This window comes from Lithobates pipiens, unplaced genomic scaffold, assembly GCF_037356315.1.
Source record: "Lithobates pipiens isolate NorthernLeopardFrog02 unplaced genomic scaffold, aLitPip1_a1.2 Scaffold_19, whole genome shotgun sequence".
Taxonomy (NCBI): Eukaryota; Metazoa; Chordata; class Amphibia; order Anura; family Ranidae; genus Lithobates; species Lithobates pipiens.
Window position 1 is genome coordinate 519996071 of NW_027507764.1, and position 12800 is coordinate 520008870.

The 12800-nt window shown below is 47.8% G+C and overlaps 9 pseudogenes; all 9 read right to left on the minus strand.

Annotated features, from left to right (window-relative positions):
- Nucleotides 1-2943: 2943 nt before the first annotated feature.
- On the minus strand, nt 2944-3062 carry LOC143999414 (5S ribosomal RNA; annotated as a pseudogene).
- A 100-nt stretch (nt 3063-3162) lies between these two features.
- LOC143999314 (5S ribosomal RNA) lies at nt 3163-3281 on the minus strand (annotated as a pseudogene).
- Nucleotides 3282-3821: 540 nt separating this feature from the next.
- Nucleotides 3822-3940, minus strand: LOC143998838 (5S ribosomal RNA; annotated as a pseudogene).
- Nucleotides 3941-4039: 99 nt separating this feature from the next.
- Nucleotides 4040-4158, minus strand: LOC143999513 (5S ribosomal RNA; annotated as a pseudogene).
- A 952-nt stretch (nt 4159-5110) lies between these two features.
- LOC144000070 (5S ribosomal RNA) lies at nt 5111-5229 on the minus strand (annotated as a pseudogene).
- A 160-nt stretch (nt 5230-5389) lies between these two features.
- Nucleotides 5390-5508, minus strand: LOC143999537 (5S ribosomal RNA; annotated as a pseudogene).
- Nucleotides 5509-5607: 99 nt separating this feature from the next.
- Nucleotides 5608-5726, minus strand: LOC143998823 (5S ribosomal RNA; annotated as a pseudogene).
- Nucleotides 5727-5829: 103 nt separating this feature from the next.
- LOC143998693 (5S ribosomal RNA) lies at nt 5830-5948 on the minus strand (annotated as a pseudogene).
- A 694-nt stretch (nt 5949-6642) lies between these two features.
- LOC143999084 (5S ribosomal RNA) lies at nt 6643-6761 on the minus strand (annotated as a pseudogene).
- Nucleotides 6762-12800: the final 6039 nt, after the last annotated feature.

Genomic DNA, 12800 nt, shown 5'->3' on the forward strand with positions numbered 1-12800 from the left:
AGTTGATAGATGAGAATGGCCAGAGGGGCTCTACCCCAACCCAAATAGCCAAAGTCTTTGAAAAATGCTACTCTGATCTCTACAACCTGCCCGATTCAGGGTCCGGACAGGACAATATAGACAGATATGTAACCGGTTCTGGTCTACCAACCCGATCACACTGGAAGAAGTCCAGATGGCCGTGGGACCTCCGAAGGTGGGTAAGGCTCCGGGCCCTGACGGATATACCGCACAATACTATAAGACCTTCCTCCCTATTCTTGGCCCGCGCTTGGTGAATTTATTGAATACTCTGAGCTTGAATGGGGATTTTCCTGAGCATACCCTTAGAGCCCACATCTCGTTGATACCTAAGGAGGGCAAAGACCCGGGCCTATGTGGGAGCTACAGACCAATTTCCCTCCTAAATTCGGTCCTAAAACGATTCTCTAAAATCCTCGCCACGTGATTGGCACAGCACTTGCAGTCCCTTATACATATTGACCAGTTAGGTTTTATTCCCACCAGGGAAGATAGGGACAACACCATTAAGGTGCTTACCCTGGTCCATAAAGCAAAGTCATCTGGGACCCCTTGTCTTTTCGTGAGTACTGATGCCGAGAAAGCTTTTGATCGGGTCAAATGGACATTCATGTTCTCGGGCCTTCGCCATATAGGTCTGAGTGAACGGATGTTGGCATGGATAAGTAAGATATACTCACGCCCTTCAGCTCAACTCAAAGCGAATGGGGTGCTCTCATCTCCCCTTGACATCGGGAATGGGACCAGACAGGGTTGCCCCCTGTCGCCCCAGTTATTCGCACTGTCATTGGAACCCTTTCTCTCCACAATTCGACAAAACTCAGACATAACGCGACTCCAAATCGGTACTATTGACATCTGCCTACGTAGATGACATGCTGTTCTCGTTGACAAATCCCAGAGTTTCCTTGCCAAATCTCCTTCGGGAATTCCAGATATACGGGATACTTCTTGAAATCAGAGGCCATGGGGGTCGAAGTCCGCCTGCAAACGTTACTAGACTTGTAGTCCAATTTTCGATTTAAATAGACCCATACAGCCCTTAAGTACTTAGGTACTTACATTCCACAGGACAACGCGCGTACGTTTATGTTGAACTTCCCCCCACCCCTTGTCACTAAGATCCGCAGTTTGCTTCACGGGTGGCATTCTGGCCTCCATTCCTGGTTCAGGAGATGCAATCTCATTAAAATGAACATACTCCCTAAATTTACCTATCTTTTCCAAGCTCTCCCGATCCAGATTCCAGTCCCGTTTTTTAAGCAAGCTCAATCCCTGCTCACTCAATTTAACTGGGCCCACAAAAATCCCAGACTTAAGTGGTCACAGCTGACATTGTCTAAACAACAGGGAGGGTTGGTTCTCCCTGACTTGCGATGCTACTACCTGGCCTCCCATCTGGGGCATGTATTGGACTGGAATGGAAACAAACTTTCTAAGCTCTGGGTGCTACTAGGACAATCTCACTCCCAAATTCCGCTAAGAAGCACCATGTGGTGCTATAAGGATTTACCCACAGAATTGACGTCACATCCCACTATAGGGGCTTCATTGAAAGTCAGTCACCTGATCGCTACCCAAAACACACTCACGTCTTTGACTTCCCCCCTATTCCCTATACGTGGCCATCCGAACTTGGAACCGGGGACCCACTTAGAAATTCCAACCTAGACCATGCGTCTAAATTCGTCATTGATGGAAAATGACCTTCTTTCTCAACCCTAACAGATCCGACAGGGCTTTTCCAAATGCCTTTTTGGAGAGCGGCGCAACAACATCATTTTTTCCATTCCATCCCCAATACTCAAACTTTCGCACGCCCTCAGACGGAGTTTGAGACTCTATGCAGGAGCGAAGGCCCTTTGGTCCACATTCTCTCTCAAACAGATCACCCACACTTAACCTGTCTGTCCAACTGGGAAAAGGACCTTAATTGCTCGTTTTCCCCAGCACAGAGACAACGCATTATCACTTTGGCTCTCAAAACCTCGCTGTGCACGAAGATACAGGAGACAAATTTTAAACTTCTCACCAGGTGGTATTTGACACCATCAAAGCTGCATAAATAATTCCCCTCTTCCTCGAACATATGCTGGAGGTGTGGAGAAGAAGAGGGCACGTTGATCCACATTTTTTGGTCCTGCCCCAGCTTGGTGGACTTCTGGACAGAGATCCGATGCATAACACAAAAATTCACAGACTTCTCCATCCCGGAAGAGGCTGCATTCTTTCTCTTGCACCATTCACAGATTCCCATTAAGAAGTACAAAAAAATAAATTTTACGGCATGTGATAAATGCGGCGAAATCCTGCATCCCTCTCTATTGGAAAAAATGTTCCCCCCCTTTCATTACTCACTGGCTTAGGAAAATAGAGGACATTAAAAAAAATGGAGGACTTGATCCTCACATCACAAGGTAAACAAGAATTTTTTAAACAAACCTGGGACATCTGGAATACCTTTATATTCTCGCTGGAAGGATGTCGCCTGCTATCACCTTAATGCTCTGAGCTTTCCTTGACTGGCCCCTTGGACAGTGGCTGCCATTGTGTCTCGTCCCCTCTTCTCCTTTCCTGATCTTTCACCCCTTCTCTTTTCTGCCTTCCTCCCCTATCTCTCACCCCCTCCACCCACTCTCTCTTTTGGAAAAAGTGGAAAATTGGGAATGACGGCCCCACCCCCCCCCTCTGGATGGATTATGCCGGAGGGACCTGGGGTTTGTGTGACCCTGGATCTTGGTACAGTACTTTATCCGTGCCTTGAATCATTATGATTGATGGAAGGCAGACTCACAGTTGCGAATATACCTGTATCAAGTATTGTTCAGCTGCTTTTTGCTCTGTATTTCTCTGTTGCATTATGTACTCGGGGGACCGTCTTCCCCTGTTTGGAGAAAAAATTATATTTGAAAAAAAAAAAGAAGCCTACGACACCTGGTATTCCCAGGCGGTCTCCCATCCAGGCATTAACCAGGCCCGACCCTGCTTAGCCTCCAAGATCAGACGAGATGGAACAGATTCAGGGGGATGTGGCCGTAGCCAATAACTTCAGGCACTCTCAACTCTCTTGACAAATGCCAAGATGGTCACCTTGGGAAAGAAACAAAAAAAAAACAAGTCAACACCAACAACATAAAAAGAAGTCTACAGCACCTAGTATTCCCAGGTGGTCTCTCATCCAGGTATTAACAAGGCCCGACCCTGTTTAGTCTCTGAGATCAGACGAGATCTGGTGCTTTCAGGGTTATGTGGCCATAGGCAAGCTCTTCAGGCACTCTCAACCCTCTTGACAAACACCAAGATGGTCACCTTGGTAAACAAACAAAACAAAAACAAGTCAACGCCAACAACATAAAAAGAAGCCTACAGCACCTAGTATTCCCAGGTTGTCTCCAATCCAGGTACTAGCAAGGCCCAACCCTGTTTAGCCTCTGAGATAAGAGGAGATCGGGCGCTTTCAGGGTTATGTGCCCATATGCAATCTCTTTGGGCACTCTCAACCCTCTTGACAAATGCCAAGATAGTCACCTTGAGATACAAGCGAAAAAAGACAGGTCAATGTCAACAACATAAAAAGAAGAATACGGCACCTGGTATTCCAACGCCATCTCCCATCCAGGTACTAACTAGGCCCAACCCTTCTTAGCCTCAGAGATAAGAAGAGCTAGGGCTTTTTCAGGTTGATGCTGCTGTAAGCGATCTCTTTGGGCACTCTCAACCCTCTTGACAAATGCCAAGATGGTCACCTTGGGAAACAAGCGGAAAAAAACAAACGAATCAACGCCAACAACATAAAAAGAAGCCTACAATAACTGGTATTCCCAGGTGGTCTCCCATCCAGGTACTAACCAGGCCTGACTATTCTTAGCCTCCAAGATCAGACAAGATTGGGTGCTTTCAGAGTGATGTGGCCATAGGCAATCTCTTCAGGCACTCTCAACCCTCTTGACAAACACCAAGATGGTGACCTTGGGAAACAAGCTAAAAAAAACAGGTCAACTCCAACAACATAAAAAGAAGCCTACGACACCTGGTATTCCCAGGCGGTCTCCCATCCGCGTACTAACAAGGCCTGACTCTTCTTAGCCTCCAACATCAAATGAGATCGGGTGCTTTCAGGGTGATGTGCCCGTAGGCAATCCCTTCAGGCACTTTCAACCCTCTTGACAAACGCCAAGATGGTCACCTTGGGAATCAAGCAACAACTTAAAAAAAAAGCCTATGGCATTGAGAAATCCCAGGCGGTCTCCCATCCCGGTACTAACCAGGTCCCAACCCTGCTTAGCCTCTGAGATCAAATGAGATTGGGCTCTTTCAGGGTGATGCAGCCATAGTAGATTTTTTTTCAGGCACGCTCAACCCTCTTGACAAACGACAAGATGGTCACCTTGGGAAGCAAACAAAAAATCAAGTCAACGCCAACAACATAAAAAGAAGCCTACAGCACCTAGTATTCCCAGGCGGTCTCCCATCCAGGTATTAACAAGGCACGACCCTTTCTAGCCTCTGAGATCAGAGGAGATTGGGTGCTTTCAGGGTGATGTGCCCATAGGCAATCTCTTTGGGCACTCTCATCCCTCTTGAAAAATGCCAAGATAGTCACCCTGGGAAACAAGCGAAAAAAAACAGGTCAACGCCAACAACATGAAAAGAAGAATACGGCACCTGGTATTCCAAGGCCGTCTCCCATTCAAGTACTAACTAGGCCCAACCCTTCTTAGCCTCTGAGATCAGAAGAGATAGGGTGCTTTCAGGGTGATGCTGCTGTAAGCGATCTCTTTAAGCACTCTCTACCCTCTTGACAAATGCCAAGATGATCACTTTGGGAAACAAGCGAAAAAAAACAGGTCAACACCAACAACATAAAAAGAAGCCTGCGGCATCTGGAAAACCCAGGCGGTCTCCCATCCAGGTACAAACCAGGCCCAACCCTGCTTAGCCTCTGAGACCAGACGAGATTGGGTGCTTTAAGGGTGTTGTGGCCGTAGGCAATTTCTTTGTGCACTCTCAACCCTCTTGACAAATGGCAAGATGGTCACCTTGGGAAAAAAGGGAAAAAACACAGGTCAACGCCGACAACATAATGAGAAGCCTACGGCACCTGGTATTCCCAGGCTGTCTCCCGTCCAGGTACTAACCAGGCCCATCGCTGCTTAGCCTCCAAGATCAGATGAGATTGGGCTCTCTCAGGGTGATTTGGCCGTAGACACTCTCTTTGGGCACTCTGAAGCCTCTTGACAAAGGCCAAGATGCTCACCTTGGGAAAAAAGCTAAAAAAAACAGGTCAAAGCCAACAACATAAAAAGAAGTCTACGGCATCCCGTATTCCCAGGCGATCTCCCAATCAAGACACTAACCAGGCCAGATCCTTCTATGGCACCTGGTCTTCCCAGGCAGTCTCCCATCCAGGTACTAACCAGGCCTGACACTGCTTAGCCTCTGAAATCAGATGAGATTGGGTGCTTTCAGGGTGATGTGGCCGTAAGCATTCTCTTCAAGACACGCCCAACCCTCTTGACAAACGCCAAGATGGTCGCCTTCTGAAACAAGCGAAAAAAACAGGTCAAAGCCAACAACATAAAAAGAAGCCTATGGCACCTGGTATTCCCAGGCGGTCTCCCATCCAGGTACTAACCAGGCCTGACACTGTTTAGCCTCCGAGATCAGACGAGATTGGACGCTTTCAGGGTGATGGGGCCTTAGGTGATCTCTTCGGGCACTCTCAACCCTCTTGACAAATGCCAAGATGGTCACCTTTGGAAACAAGTGAAAAAAAAAAAACAGGTCAAGGCCAATAACATAAAAAGAAGCCTACGGCACCTGTTATTCCCAGACGTTCTCCTATCCTGGTATTAACCAGGCCCAACACTGCTTAGCCTCCGAGATCAGACAAGATCGGGTGTTTTCAGGGTGATGGGGCCGTAGGTGATCTCTTTAGGCACTCAAGACCCTCTTTTTAAAAGCCAAGATGGTCACCTTGGGAAACAAGCGAAAATAAACAGGTCAACACCAACAACATAAAAAGAAGCCTACGGCACCTGGTATTCACAGATGGTCTCCCATACAGGTATTAACTAGGCCGTACACTGCTAGGCCTCTGAGATCAGATGAGATTGTGCGCTTTCAGGGTGATGTGGCCATAGGTGTTCTATTCAGACACTCTCAACCCTCTTAACAAATGCCAAGATGGTCATCTTGGGAAAAAAGTGAAAAAAAAACAGGTCAACGCCAACAACATAGACCCTGGCGGTCTCCCATCTGACCCTGACCCTTCTCAGCCTCTGAGATCGGGCTCTTTCAGGGTGATGGGGCCTTAGGCGAACGCTTCGGGACATACTCAAAACTCTTGACAGATGCTAAAATAGTCACCTTGGGAAACAAGTGAAAAAAAAACAGGTCAAAGCCAACAATATAAAAAGATTCCTACGGCACCTGTAATTAGGTACTATCCAGGACGGACCCTGCTTAGCCTCTGAGATCAGATAAGATCGGGCACTTTCAGGGTGATGTGGCCATAGGAGATTTCTTTGGGCTCTCTCAGCCCTCTTGACAAATGCCAAGATGGTCACCTTGGGAAACAAGCGGAAAAAAAAACATGTCAACGCCAACAACATAAAAAGAAGCCTACGGCACCTGGTATTCCCAGTCAGTCTCCCTTCCAGTTACTAATCAGGCCCGACAATGCTTAGCCCCCGAGATCAGACAAGATCGGGCACTTTCAGGGTGATTTGGCCGTAGGCACTTTCTTTGGGCACTCTCACCCTCTTGACAAACGCCAAGATGGTCATCTTGGGAAACAAGCGAAAGAAAACAGGTCAACGCCAACAACATAAAAAATAGGATTTTTATATACAGCTTACCTGTAAAATCCTTTTCTTGAGAGTACATCATGGGACACAGGAGCTTCATTACATAGTGGGTTATATAGGCACCTCTGGTGATTGGACACTGGTTAACCCCAAATTAAGGACAATTCCTCCCCTATATAACCCCTCCCATATGGGGGGCACCTCGGTTTTGTAGCAAAGCAATAGGAAACCATGTAAAACCCAAGAGGGGTGGGAGCCCTGTGTCCCGTGATGTACTCTCAAGAAAAGATGCTCAGATTGAGGGGAGGGAGACACAGATCATAATATATAGACCGCCAAGGACCGGAGGACCTAAACTGCAGCCTGCAGTACACTGCGCCCAAAGGCGATATCCTCTTGCCCTCTGACATCCACCTGATAGAATCTGGTGAATGTGTGGACTGATGACCAAGTTGCAGCCTTACAGATCTGAGCCAGGGAGGCCTGGTGATGCACTGCCCAAGAAGCACTTACAGCCCTAGTTGATTGCGCTCTCACTTGAAAAGGAGGGATCTTCCCTTTAACACTATAGGCCTGAGAAATAATCTGTCTAATCCACCTTGAGAGAGTGGATTTTTTTTTTTGTTTTCAAAAGTATTTATTAGGAAATAATAAACAGAATCAGAAATACACAGTGGTAGAGCATGTCTAAACATACAGAACAAAAGACGCAGATAACATAGTGAGCATAACATATGATCAAAATTGAGTGAATATGGCAATACAAACAAAAAAGGAACTGTGAAATCCGCATGGATAACATGAGTATTAACATATGAGATAAAAGATACCACATGGTTCAAAAAGAACAGAATATTTCTGAAGAACTGAAAGAGACAAAAGGAGGAAAAAAAGAAAAAAGAGGGGGGGAGCACCCAAAGATAAAGAAAAGAAGAGGAAATAACAGGATAGCAAAGTAAAGAGAGAGGAGAGACCAGCACAGTTAATGTAGGAGTCTAAAGATAGACCACGGTTTCCATTTTGCATCGTACAATGGGATTTGAGAGAGTGGATTTTGATGCCGCCTGGCCCTTCCTAGGGCCTTTCGGCAAAATAAATAAGCAACCAGTTTTCCTTATCTGAGCAGTTGCCTGAAGATAGATACTGATTGCCCTTACCACATCCAAAGTGTGCAAAGATTCTTCTTCTGCGGACTGTGGGTCCGGAAAAAAGGATGGTAGGCTTACATCTTGATTCAAATGGAATCCTGAAACCACCTTAGGCAGAAAGGACCTGTTGGGACGCATTACCACCAGGTCCTTATGAATAATTAGATACGGTTCTTTACTGGAGAGAGCTGCTATTTCTGACACTCTTCTAGCCATGGATATGGCTACCAAGAAAACCAATTTTTTAGTCAAAAGAACTAACAAAGCCTGATGCAAAGGTTCAAAAGGTTGCCCCTGCAAAGCTGAGAGAACCAAATTCAGATCCCATGGGCATACCGGAGGTTTGACTGGCGGCCTTATCCGCATAGCCCCCTGGGTGAAAGCCCGCACCAGGGAATGTGATGCAAGTGGTTTCTGAAAAAACACTGACAAGGCCGAAATATGCACCTTGATAGTGCTTACGGCCAAATTCATTTCTAGGCCTGACTGGAGGAAGGCCAAGATCCTGCTAATGACATACTTTCTAGGATGACATTCCCTGAGTTCACAACAGGAAACATATGCCCTCCAGATTTTGTAGTAAATAAGCCTGGAGGCCGGCTTTCTGGCATTGACCAGAGTAGAAAGGAATGGCCCCGAAAGCCCACGGTCTCTCAGAATGTGGGTCTCTGCAGCCAAACCGTCAAATTCAGACTGTGTAAAGCAGGATGGTAAATTGGACCCTGTGAGAGCAGATCTGGCCAGAGAGGGAGGATCCACGGCCTGCCTACTGCCAACTTCATGATCTCTGCGTACCACGGTCGCCTGGGCCAAGCCGGGGCTACCAAAAGAAGTGACTTTGTTTCCCTCTAGACTCTTCCCAGGAACCGCGACAGAAGCGGGCACGGGGGGAAGGCATAAATCAAATTGTACTGATCCCAGGGAACTGTCAGAGCATCCGACCCCTGAGCGAGTGTATCTCTTGTCCTTGACACGAATTTGTCCAGTTTTCTGTTGAACCTGGACGCAAACAGATCTACGTCTGGAGTACCCCACCTGCGACATATGTTCCAAAACACGTCAGGGTGCAGAGCCCATTCTCCTAGGCACAACTGCTGGCGGCGCAGAAAATCTGCCTGCCAATTTTCCACTCCTGGAATGAAGACTGCAAAAAGGCATGTTCCATGCCTTTCTGCCGAGACAAGTATGCGATTCACCTCTTTTTGCGCAACCAGACTCCTGGTACCACCCTGCTGATTGATATAGGCCACTGCTGTGGCATTGTTGGACTGAACCCGAACAGGGAGACCCCGTAGTCTGAAAGACCAGTTTATGAGAGCCATATAAACTGCCCGGATCTCCAAGACATTTATGGGCAATAGCTTCTCGATCACAGACCATTTCCACTGCGAGCACATCTCTTCCAACACTGCTCCCCAGCCTGTCAGGCTGCCATTTGTCATAATAATCTTCCATGGAAAAGGAAGAAAAGTTTTGCCTTTCAGCAAATTCTCGGTTTGTTACGAGACTCTTAGACTCATTAGACGAGACTCTTGCGTTTCCCTGGGCATAGGAAGATCCAAGGACTAGGGCTTCCTGTTCCAAGCCGCAAGGATCAATTTTGCAGAGGCCTTGAGTGGAACTGGGCGAATGAAGCGGCCTCGAAGGAGGCGACCATTTTCCCTAAGGCCGCGTACACACGCGCGGACTGTTCGCCCAACTTTGTCCGTCCAACAGTTTCGGCAAACAGTCCGCTCAAACTTAGCATGGACGGACATGGCCACACACGACGTACGAACAGTTTGCTGAAACCGTGCGCGATGACGTGAACGGCACGTACGACGGGACGAAAAATACGACGTCCTATACACTGCATTATAGCTTTCGGCGTGAAAATCCTTTCTGAGCATGCGCGCAACTTTGTTTGACGAACAAGCCTACACACGAGCGGACTGTTCGCTGAAACAAGGTTTCAGCGGACAGTTTTACGGAATTTCCGAAAAACCTTGTCCGTCAAACTGTCCGCTGAAACTGTCCGCTGAAAGCCCACACACGAGCGGACTGTCCGCCCAAACACTGTTCAGCGGACAAAGTTGGGCGAACAGTCCGCCCGTGTGTACGCGGCCTAAGAGTCTCATGCACAACCGAATGGGGGAAGATCTTCTGCCCAGAATTAGGCGCACCAGATCCCCAATGGCCAAGGCTTTTGGCCTTGGTAGAAACACCTTGCCCTGAGCAGTGTCGATAACCATACCCAGGTATTCCAACCTGGTAGCAGGCTGTAGGGACGACTTTTCTAGGTTTATAATCCAACCTAGGCGTTCCAGCTGTTCTAGCGTTCTGGTAACACTGTGGTTCAGGAGCGCTACTGTTTTCTCTATGAGAAGCAAATCGTCTAGATAAGCCATGACGGCTATACCCTGAGCTCTTAGGTTTGCCAAGAGAGGGTCCAGAATATTTGTGAAGACTCGAGGGGCCGTAGCTAGCCTGAACGGCAAGGCCACAAATTGAAAATGGCGCCGCTCTACCGCAAACCTTAGATTCTTTTGGTGTGCGGGAAAAATTGGCAGATGGAGATATGCATCCTTGATGTCTATTGATGCCATAAACTCTCCCCCTTGCAGGGAGGAGACCACAGTGCGAATTGACTGTATTCAGATGGACCGGATGCGTAAAAAACGGTTCAGATCCTTCAGATCCAGGATAGGTCTGACACTACCATTTGGCTTTGGAACGGTGAAGAGATTCGAGTAAAACCCTGAACCCTGTTCTTTTGGGTCCACTTCTACTATCACCCCCTGGGATAGTAAGTGATTTAAGGCCAGAAATAGCGGTCTTTGCTTTACTGGGTCCCTGGGGATCCTTGACCTTAGAAAGCAAGAAGGTGGAATCTCCTGAAACTCCAGCTTGTAGCCCAGAGATACCGAAGAGACCACCCACTCATCCCGGATCTCTTCCCGCCAGGCTTCTGCAAACTGCAAGAGCCTTCCCCCCACTTGGCCGAGCGGGGGCACCCCTTCACAAGGAAGCTTTCAGGCTCTACTTGGCAGGCTTTTGCCCCCAGGATTTCTTCTGCCCCTGGGCCCGACCTTGAGCCTTTCCTGTAGAGGGGGGTTGAGAAGGCCGTCGCCACTGCTTAGAGCTTGATGCTCCGGGAGAGAGAGCACGCCTAAATGATGGACGTTTGCTCCTTTTGACTGGAAGGAGAGTAGATTTACCCCCTGAAATTTTTTGGACGAATTTTTCTAATTCTTCTCCAAATAAACGTTCCCCTTTAAACGGGAACCCAATCAAATGCTTCTTGCATGATAGCTCAGCTGCCCAATTCTTTAGCCATAGGGCCCTTCGCATGTGTACCAACAGGAGAGACAAACGAGATGCTTGTTGGACAGAATCCAAAATCGCATCAATCATGAAACACAGAATTTGAGGTATTTCTGCATAATTCTCCACTTCCTCATTGGGAAGGAGGCCAAGCATCTGCTTAACCTGTTCCTTGAGGAAATGACACAACCCCACAGCTGCGACTGTAAGTTTCACTACAGTGCCAGTCATGGAAAAGGAGGCTTTTAATAATGTTTCCAGCTTCTTATCAGTTGGATCTTTAAATACCTGAGCATTATCCAAAGGACAGGTCAAGTTTCTATTCATGCAAGAAACAGCCGCATCAACAGATGGGACCCCCCATTTCTTGGTGAAACTTTCCTCCAAAGGCTAAAGCATAGAAAACCTTTTAGGAGGAGCAAACAGTTTATCAGGATGTCCCCAATCCTCATACAACAATTTATCCATTAAGGGATTAATTGGAAAGGAAAAGGCAGGTTGTGGGATTTTCCTGACTCCCAGGGAAGAAACAGAGGACGTAGCGATCTCAGCAGCAGGCATTCTGAATGTGGTATGCACCAATTCAGTATAATACTGCACCTGTTTTCTGAGTGCCAGGGAGGAGGGGACTCTCTCCTCTTCCTCTGATTCATCCGACTGCTCAAGATCCCTGTCCCAAGATAGGGATCTCTCCTCATTGTCAGAAGTGTCATCTGAAAGAGGAATCTCAGCAGAGGGAGGGGATCTACCCCTTTTCCTGCTATCTTTCAGGGAAGCTGAAATAAAATTCATGATTCTCCCTTCAAAACCCTCCAATGTAGCCCTAAGGGAGTCCTCAATGATGTATACCGGGGCTGAAATATTAGGAGAGGCTGCAAATCCTGACAGGGGCACTGACTCATCCTGTGAGGCTGACTTCAGTCTTGCAGGGGGGGGATGGTAACCTACAGGCATTTTAAAACCCCTAGACGTAGGCGGTGACTTACCAGTGTCCTTGTTATCTCCCCCTGAGACCTTCTTACGAGGAGACATAGTCCTAAGCTACAAAGCAGAGGTACTAGTACAAAGTGCAATCACTGTTGTGCTTAAAGTCTCACAATAAATATATATGCTTAAACTGCACAACCTGATGCTGAGTAGGTGTCTTAGGTTTGCCTGGATCCAATCCCGTGGGATGCTTACTGCCCACAGCTCCCGTGTCTCCACTTACAGCCCCCTGACGCTCTGGGCTGTAAAACTGCCGCCTGGCGCCTGCGCAGTACAGCGCCGTGCACACCGAACGACGCGGCTTGCAAACACACTCCCGCCTCCTCCATTAGCATGGGAGCGTGCTTGGCGCGCATGCACGAGGACTGCCGGTATCCAGGGGGGAAGGGAATTGCCATCGGAGCTGTCTGGGACCCCCAGACTACGTGGGACCCCTGTATTACCTTCATTGTGGCAGAGATTGCAGTGGAGACATGAGTCATCTGGGAGAACCAGGCTTCACTGAGCGTGTGTATCTGAAAGGCATGTAAGT